Consider the following 10,555-nt stretch of genomic DNA (forward strand, 5'->3'; position numbering starts at 1 on the left):
GGTTTGGGAATAAGTAAGAGGTTTGTCACGTCGATGCTCATTATAATAACGGCTCAGTGATGTGAATTATTATACACATCAGTTATCATTTAGCTGGTTCCGCTGCATTTCTCTGCTTGATAAAGGGTGTAGTCATTTCCCACTTTCTTTAAAATCGGATTTTTATATTTTATATGAATATGTCAGAGTTGTTGTTAATGTATGCATGTTTTCTCATCAAGTTTTCTTTTATAAATCCTATTTTTGCATGTAAAGTTATGTAATAACATTTTGAACCATTTTTTTGTACATATGCAAGTTTTATAGATCTGTCCCCTGGTCTCTAATTTATTCTTAAATGTGTCCTACCAAAACAATCTCTGAAACAGAAAGGTGCACACAACAGCACAATTGTGCCTGCCATTGCCTACAAATATTCAAAAATTAGTTTCCAATTCTAAAGAAACATACTGTATATGAGACACCCCGTTAATTAATAGAAAATATACTATGATTAAATTATTTACAGTGTAACCAGAAATCTGTTTGACACCATGGAATAAACTAAAAAGTTAAAGGCCAGCAGCAGTTTCTAGAAGACTTTAATATTTATCATCTAATAGGAGGGGATATTGAACTGACATTTTGGCTGGAAGGGAGGACAGAACAATAAAATGTATGGATCAGGGAAACAACCATTCAAGGTCCTGCACTTCCTTGCACTTCCTTGATATGCTAGGTGACGGCGCTCATGGACCAGTATGCCAGTGCATACATACACCTGCAGGGTGTGGTGGGAATCATAGTCTTGTGAGACAAACCTGTTGGGAATTTTGCGGCCACCAGGGGGAGATGTATGGGAGAGCTATCCCTATTTTGAGGGGCTTCCACCTAACCAGTAAGCACTACCATCATGCAGTGTGGTGGAGCTGGAAGTGCTCCAGGTTCTGGCATAAAAAAGGACCACCTACCCTCAGATGGGTCAAGTTGGAGTTGGCAGGAAGGAGACAAGGCTTGATAATAGGACTGTGGAAGGATATGATTTTATTTGTGTTTGAAGAACCTGGATGAGGTACGTTTGTGTGATAAATTATACTTTATTTGAACCCTTGACTGTGTCGGTGCAATTGTGTGTGGGGTATGCCCTTTTGGTTACAAGTGAAAGAAAATGTTTACATGTATTGATGTTTTGTTTAAAGTATGAGGGGGTGGATGTGAATGATTCATTTAACTTATAATTATTATCCTCACTGTCAGCAGTCTACAAAACAGTCAGCCGATCAGTTCCGCTGTCTCTGTGATCTTTTACTTGATATGGTCATGGTGTGAAAGGACAAATCAAAAGGACACATCTTACACAATTTCAAACTCACATTATACGCTTTGCCACAAGACCTTTCAGCCTGTGTTCACATTTACTATTTCTATTATTTTTATGACCAGTTCAAATAATGCAATTCTCCACATTTGATGAATTCTGAAACTGTCTGAGAGCAGAAAAGAGTGTCAGGCTCTGTGAAGGGAGTGAAAAAATGTCGACGCCTTTGTCATTTTGCCTTATTTTCCCAAGGCTGTTTATTTAAATAGATGCTTAGGTTTGTAAAGTGTACTATGTTATGTATCTACAGTATATGTATCTGTATGCACTCTGATCCTATGTTTATTTTAAGACATTATTTAAGAATAAACTAAATTGAACTGAATTTGAAGTTATTTGTTCTGTAAACTCACAAAACTGCTTTTGTCTGTGTGATTTCTGAAAACTTTACACCACAAGGGGATTTCCTGTTACTTTCATTAAGTTTCAACGAAAAGCAAAAGGAAAGAGATGAAGCAACCATGGCTTTTGCCCTACAGCAATGAATACTCAGAGTGAATGAGTTCTGCTATTAGCAATTGTGTTTAGTTCTACTGCATAAGCTACCTAGAGACAGAAGAGCACAGATTCCGCTTAAACCAATTTGCCCGTTTTGCTCTTAATGTCACCTTTCTCTAGGTGTCTAATGACTAGAAAAATATTCACTTCTATAAGCTATTTAAAAAAGCTCTGGCTCTTTCATTAAAATGTTTACCTTCATTACCCCCAAATATCTCACCACTTTGGCTTCTTTTCTAAACTACTCTGAAGGTTGTTGAATTTAAAAAGGTTCAATATAAGCCAGCTGAACAACAGATTTTATACGGGGTAAAGATGGAAGTAGGCATATCAGCAAAATACATGCCAACAAGCAACAACACAGTGAAAATGTGATGTTATTCCATTCTTCTTTTTCCTGCTCAAGTACTGCATAATGTACACCTTGGAACCACAGAGAAGCTTTAATGTTTAATCAGTTGTCACAAACTCCACTCTGAGTCATAGCAAGGTTTGGGGCAGCCAACCGTATATTTGGTATCCTGGCTGCAAAGTTGCAAGAATGTAAACAGCACTGCTGTGCACAAAACCGAGTCCAAAACAGAACTGAGGAAATAGGGAAAAGGTGGAGGCTTTTAAAGGGGAAGACAAGAAGTGAGGTCAAACGGGTCGGGCTGACAGGGGTCTTTAACCATAGGCTTGAGCCCGGACGTGACATCACAGGGGCCGGAGCTGGCAAGGTCTTCTTCCATAGGCTCGGACCCGGAAGTGACGTCAAGAGGACCAGGTGGAATCTCCCGTGAATGATCTGCAGGAAAGGGAGAAAAAGAGTCAGTGCACTCTGCCACATCCTGGTCTGATTCGAAATTGCCCTCATTCAACCCCTTTAGCTGCCTCCCATGTGCACGTGTGTGACACAGTTTTAATGGCACGTTCATAAAGAAGTATTAATTTCCATCAAAAATATTAACATTTCTATTTGACTCTAAACTTTCAAATGGTTTTGTATATTTACGTAATTGTCATGAATTTAGGGATGGTCCTCTAAAAAATGCTTAATTATAAACTCCACTGACTCACTGGTCTGTCTCTTCTTCTTTCTGATATCAGTTTCAGTAATATCATTCTTCTTGGAAGAACCACTTAGAAGGTGCTGTTGTCGGTGATATTCAAAAATATGTCGTCGTTGTCTGTCATATTCAAAAATGTATCATAAAGCACGTTATGAAAATTAAAAACTAGTAAAAGAGATACCAGGTAGCTAGATGAAAGATGAAAGTTTTTCTATTCATGTTGTCTCAAACAAGCACTTCAGAGGCAGCTTGAGGGCTCATCTAGTTGTAATTCCACCCCAAAGCAAGGGTTGGCACATGTCGCCTAATGCTTTACCTCCTTTCCTTCCAACAGATTGGACGACCACTAGTGATGTCACTTCCAGGTTCCCATCTCCTGGCCCCGCCTCTGCCCATGTGGCCCCCTCTTAAGGGGCAACACCGCCATCTTTGGATCGCTCAAGTTCTGACAGTCATCTAGGAAAACACTCTTTGCTTGTTATTTTTTTGCCTTGCTTCTTTTTTCTTCTTTTGGCCCTGAAATATATGGGGTTTGCCAACAAGGTGCCCCAAGTATCAATACATGTCTTTTTTATTTTGTTACAAAGTATACCCAGTTCTCATTTCTGAGCTCTAAGCTCAGTGATCCTTCGGTGCTTCAGGTAATTCAGCAGTAGGTTCTTTTGACTATTGCTTTTTAACCACATTGCTAAAGAAAGTCAGAAATTGATCAAAAACACTTTCATGGCTTCTGTTGTCTACAGCAAAAAAAAAAATCCCTGTTCTTAACTTAATTACTGCATATTGTGACCAGTAGGGGGCTTTGCAGCACCTCAAACCTCAAAGACAACCACAACTACACAAGTCCCAGTACAATAAAACAGGTTTATTAACCCAAATACCTTACAAGATGGTTCTTACGTGATATGTAACCACAAATGTTCTCTTCTCTTCTTCTGTCTCTCTCTTATTCCTCCACTGCTCCCAGGCAAGTGTTGTCCAGATTCTCTCTCAACTCCAACTCAGTTGGATGAGGTGGAGAGGCTTCCTTTAGACCCAGGAGTACTTTCAGTGCTAGGGCATAGCTTGACGGAAACAATTTCCAGATCGAGTGGCAGTTCCCAAGAGTAGGGAATCATAAATTCTCACAACACCCTCTGGTGGCCCTCAGGAACCCAACAAGGCTGTCCCAAAATGACTACAGTTCCCAACATGCCTTGTGGGTGTCCATACTGGTAGCGCTGCCCAGGGATGCTGATACCTAACATATTGGGGGAGCATGTAGCCCTGACCATTTGTCTCCACTGGTCCTTCTATCACATTCAGTCCTCAATCCAACCCTGCCGGGATGCCAGTGTACCCAGTTTCAAACTGGCATCTTCTATCATCTTCCTGGCCAAGGTTGGAAAACCCCATGCTTTTCTTCTTGAGCTTCCGATCAGGCTGGCCTCCCATTCAGGTAAGGAATTTTGTCTCATCCTGGCCGGGATGCCTGCCCATGTGAGTCATCCATTACAATATGTAGGGACAGAAACAACATGTCAGGCCTATTGCACAGATTTATGGCATATTGCTCTTTGAAAGTGATCTTGAACCATTTATTAAGGAAGAAAGAGCAAAGGCCAGATTTCTGCATGATATGTTGGGCATCACATTAGTTTAGTTCTCTTTGAATTCATCTAGTCTCGAATTTACTAATGGCTAATTTACTTAAACTGGACTTTTCCAGGTTGGCATAGAAGTTAAGTGATAAGCGATGTTGCTTCAATGCAGCATGGTTTAAATCAGCCTTATCTGGGTGGAGTTTATGTTCTCATTATGTTTGTATATTTTTTTCAGGGCACACACCAATGATGTGTGTGCTAGGGAAATTTAAGTGGAAGAAATGGGAGGTGAGAAAGGAAAAGTTTGCCATGCAAAATTATGGAAATAAATTAGAAAAGTGCCTGAATGAAAATAATATACTAAATAAAATCCAGCATGAGTTTATGAGAGGAAGATCCTGCAAAACCAATCTTTAAGATTTTTTGAAGAAACAACTAGAATAATCGACAAGACCAAAGCATACAACATAATTTACCTAGACTTTTAAAAAATCTTTGATATGGTCCCACACCAAAAATAAATTCTGAAACTAAAGGCTGTAGGCATCAGAGGTAACCTACAAAGCTGGACCTCTAGTTGGTTAACCAGCAGAAGACAAAGAGTACAGATAAGAAGAGAATGCTGCACTTGGAGCGAGGTTATCTGCGGATGCCCCTCAGGGGTCTGGGTCCATTACTTTTTCTGCTTTATGTTAATGACATTGATTCTAGTATAGTTAGTAAACCTGTGAAATTCACAGCTGACACTAAAATTGGTGGGATGGAGATGCTAAGGAAACAGCAAAAAGAATTCAAAAAGACCTGTAGAAGCTTTACAACTGGCAAACACTTGGAAAGTGGAGTTAATGTAAAAAAGTGCAAAGGACTACACTCGGACAAAAATAACATCAATTACAAATACAAGATTGGAGACACAGTCCTACAGAAAGCAACCTCTGAAAAGGATTTAGGGCTTTATGTTGACACAATGTTTTCATTGTCTAAGTAATGTGTAGAAGCATTTAAAAAAGCCAATAAAATGTTAGTTTATATAATAAAAACTGTTGAATAAAAATTGAGGCACCATATGCTCAAATTATCTAATACATTAGTAAGGCTGCATCCAGATTGTTGTGTGCAGTTCTGGTCACCACAATACAAGAAAGACATGGCAGCATTTATAGCTTTGCAAAGGCCAACAGCCAAGTACATCCCAGGACTTAAGGACATGTCCTACTGTGACAGACTCAGAGAATTAAACCTGTTTAGTCTTGAGGAGAGGAGACGGCGTAGGGACCTAATCCTGGTATTCAAAATCATTAAAAGCATTGATAAAGCTGATCCAGCAGAGTTCTTTCAGCTTAAGGGTGAATCACGTACTCGAGAACATCAGTGGAAATTAAGGGGAAGTGCATCTAGAATTAAAGCCAGGAAGCACTTCTTTACGCAAAGAGTTGTATGACTCTGGAACAAACTACTGAGACATGGAGTTGAAGCAGAAACCTCGACAACCTTTAAGAAGACTCTGAATGAGGTATTGGGATAACCTAGCTATTAGCTAAACAAACAGGCTTGATGGACTGAACGGTCTCCTCTCATATCCCAAATTTTTTATGCTCATCCATTCACTCATTCATTTACCCAACTATACATTTTCTGAACCCACTTGTAGTTCAGGGTTTCTGGCAGCAGTGGGGTCCTGGATTAGACCCGTCCTGATTTGTAACCAGAAGAACATAACTCCACACTTGTCCATACCCTGGCACAGTGAGTCAACTGACCGCCACTTAATAACTTAACAAATATGTCTTTGTAATGAGGGATTAACCTAAAAAATATGTCTTTGTGATAAAGAAAAAGGCCAGAAAGCCAATATGGGTACATGGAGATTTCAAACACAAGTTCCCAGTGTGAGTTTTACAAAAATATTATTCTAGTTTTGTTTTATTTGTGCCTTTACATTTTAGGATTTTTTTGTGTAATATCATTTTGTTGCCATGTTGTGTATTTGTCTTTCACAGACATCACAACTTTGTGTTTCTGGATTTGCAGTCCTATTGAATACATAATTCTCTTATTTTACCTTACTTCTTATTTCAGTTTTGATCTCAGTGCTGATTCTGGGTTTCTCAGCCCACTCCTTACCACCCACAGTATACTGTGTCAAAGCAACTTACGTCCCACCTCTACAATTGTTTCTCTAACATACAGTCAACCATTAAGTTACTTAAAAGTTTAACATCACACTGGAACTCATATGTCACAGTCATGGGTGTCATTTTTTTTCAGAACAGTATCAAATCATTTTCATGCTGTTTCATAAATGAGGGATGACATTTTTGACACTTTCTCCAATTCACAGAAATTACTGTCTAACTATGCCAGTGGATTTTATGCTTGTGTATTTGGTCTAATTCTTAACAATATGTTTGCAGAATTTCAAGTTAGCACAGTCATATTCTGGAAGCATCACACACCTGAGCAATATGAGGAAGATAATGGAATTCATTATGTCTCATGAACACTGCTTTAGTGGAACAGATGGGAAATAAGGAGATAAATGGAAGCACCCACTCAGAAGACAAGCACAGGCTGTAGCAATCTGGTGGAATGTCTTGCTATTGTTGTGTGATGTGTCATCAAGTAAAATGCCATTTAGCAGAGACTGATGCTTGATTAAGTACCACTGCAGACAGTGGCACCATTTGCAGTCTGGATTTCCAAAAATCATTTTCATGCTTATACTCTCCTTTATATGACCAATTTAGAGATGCCAATCTGTACACCTCTGGAATGTGGGTGCAAATGCCATAGCTGGAGAAAACCTACATAGAGATGGGGGAGGGGTGCAGAGTAACATGAAGAGAGAGAGGCTGCTATGTCAGTTACTTGTGAAGCAACCAATCAAGGGAAGAGTTACAGTTTCTCACATTCTTGTGTTTTTTTATATTGTACTGTTTGAAAAAAGACATTTTGTTTCTTTTGTAGCAAAACTCTTTAAGAGCCTTTTCCTTCACATATTTAAAGTTTCTGAATTTCACACAGCATTGATCAAGCAAATCAACACATTAAATTAATACATGTACTATGTATATTTATATCTGTGCTTGATTTATATTTATTTATGTCAGTAACTGGATTGAAAAGTAGGCAGCACAGAACAATATTGCATACTACTGTATCTTTTCTTAAATTGCATGAAATAAATGAGTAAAACTATGCTGTCAAACGTCTAGTAAAATTAGAGCATCTATCTATCTATCTATCTATCTATCTATCTATCTATCTATCTATCTATCTATCTATCTATCTATCTATCTATCTATCTATCTATCTATCTATCTATCTATCTATCTATCTATCTATTGTGACGGATGGCCGGGGCCCATGCCTGGCCGGGCCACACCACATCTGCCAGGGGGACAAGAGTGGGAAGCCCAGTATCTCCCCCCTGGATGCTAGATGGCAGCCTCTCTGGGTTGCAGTGGTGCCTCGGACTCCCCCAGGGCTTCATGGGGGTTGGAGTTCTGTGCAGCTCTCTGGGGTTCTGCAGACGCTGCCAGGGGGTACTGCAACAGGAGCGGCTGGCCCCTTTAGGACACTGGTTTCGCCTTACCCGGAAGTGCAGCCAGAGGTCGGCAATCAAACACCTGGAGCACTTCCTGGTACCCAATAAAAGGGAACCAGCGACCACCACTCAGTGGTGGAAGAGAGAAAAGGAGTGTTAGTGTGGTTTTACTGTACTTGAGACTTTGTTGTGGCTGGAGGGATTACAGGGAAGGAGTGCACTCCAGCTGAAGAAAAATAAAAGTTTCTTTGTTTTTATATGTACCTCCGGGGCCAGTCTGTGTCGGGTCGGGCACAATAAAGCGCCTTTCTTACACTATCTATCTATCTATCTATCTATCTATCTATCTATCTATCTATCTATCTATCTATCTATCTATCTATCTATCTATCTATCTATCTATCTATCTATCTATCTATCTATCTATCTATCTATCTATCTATCTATCTATCTATCTATCTATCACATGCTTCTGTTTTCTGTGTCTGTAGTTTGTGAATTCACTTCTTCTACTTCTTCTTTCCCCACTTCTATGTGGGGTTCAATGTACTTGATCAACCTGCTCCAAACAGCTCAGGCCTGCACCTTCTCACCAGTCAAGCTCTTTTCCTTCAGATCTTCTTTTACATTATCCATCCACTTCCACTTTGCCCTCCCTTGTTTTCTCTTCACCTGTACTCAATTCCCATCACTCTTTTGCCCACATATTCATGGTCTCTTCTCATCACATGTCCATACCACTTCAATGTACTGTACTTTCCTGTACTTTCTTAGATATCTGTCCTACTTTTGCTGTACCACTAATTATCTGTGCTTTCTTTTTACTAATCCACACATTCATCTCAAAATTGTCATTTCTGCCACACCTAACTTTTTCTCCAGCTCTCCCTTCACTGCCCATGTCTCAGCTCCATACATCATTGCTGGTGTAATGACTGTCTTAACCTTACCTTTAACCTTTGCCTTAATTCTTCAATCACACAATACTCCTGATACTTTGTTACAATTGTTATATTCACACTGCACACTATAGGTTATATCTGCATCTAGTTTTCAATCTTGGCCTACCAATGATAAAATCATTTTTCCTCATCGTTGAGTGATTCCATAATTTTTAATCTACTTGATCTGGATTGGTGATTCTAAATTGGCCCTACTGTGTGCTTGGTGTGTGGGTGTGTTTGTGTGTGTCCTGTGGTGGGTTGGCACCCTGCCCGGGATTGGTTCCCTGCCTTGTGCCCTGTGTTGGCTGGGATTGGCTCCAGCAGACCCCCGTGACCCTGTGTTCGGATTCAGCGGGTTGGAAAATGGATGGATGGATGATCTAAGCAAAAAATGTGACATTAAATACACCAATTTCATTTAAATTTGTTGAGGTTTGTTTTACAATGCCGGAATGTTCAGCTATTGAATAAAATAGTTTTGTGTCGTATCTGTGATTTGGATTTTTTTGCAACAAAGTAAAACATCTGAATAAACATCCTCCAGGTGTAGTGATTCCATCATTTTTTCCAGGGGTTGTAACAAACTGTAATTACCTTTACCTCATTATTAGCACATAGACTTTTATATTGCTCAAATGGAAGAATCCCACCCCATAACCTGTAAGTCAGTATTTGAAATTGGAAAATATCAAATTCTCACGCAGAGGATCTGTTCAAAACATTTTTAAAATATGGCAGTATCTAATCAATAACATTTTAGAATAAGCTTTTATATTGGGGAAAAGGATACTCTTCCTTCTTTGCTGCTTCAAAGATTTGCTTTGTTGGCTGGATCTCCTTTCTTATTTTTAGGGAGGAGGTTGAATTTTGGTTTGTTAAGTTTGACTTGATTGTATGGATTGTTATTTGCTTTTAATTAATAACAATAAAAAAAGAACAGGGTCCCATCAAGTGCTTCAGCTTCATCTTCGTCTGTGCAGTATCAGTGTATCATGCCACGGACAAAGGACATTTCAGAGGACATCAGAAAAAGAATTGTTGATGCTCATTGTGCTGGGAAAGGCTACAAAGCCATCTGTAAAGAGTTTGGACAGCACCAATCGACAGTCAGACAGACAAATGGAGGAAGTTTAAGACTATTGTTAATCTCCCCAGGAGTGGTCATCCAACAAAGATAACTCTAAGAGTATGGTGTGTGATTGTCCACAAAGTCACAAAAGAACCAAGAGTAACTTTTAAGCAACTGAAAGCATCTCTCATGGGTCCACCACCACGAGAACACTGAATAACAGTGGTATGCATAGCAGGGTTGCAAGAAGAGAGCCACTGCTTTTAAATAAAATCTTTGCTTCCCATGTACAGTTTGCTAAAGAGCATGTGGACAAGCCTAAACTTTAGTGGAATAATGTTTTATGGATGGATGAGACCAAAACAGAACTTTTTGGTTCAAATGAGAAGTGTTATGTCTGAAGAAAGAAAAATACTGCATTCCATAAGAACCTCATCCAATCTGTGAAACATTGTTGCGGTAGTTGGGCCTGTTTTGCTGCGTCTGGGCCAAGACAGCTTGCAAT

Source organism: Erpetoichthys calabaricus, chromosome 4 (genome assembly GCF_900747795.2).
Source record: "Erpetoichthys calabaricus chromosome 4, fErpCal1.3, whole genome shotgun sequence".
Lineage (NCBI taxonomy): Eukaryota > Metazoa > Chordata > Cladistia > Polypteriformes > Polypteridae > Erpetoichthys > Erpetoichthys calabaricus.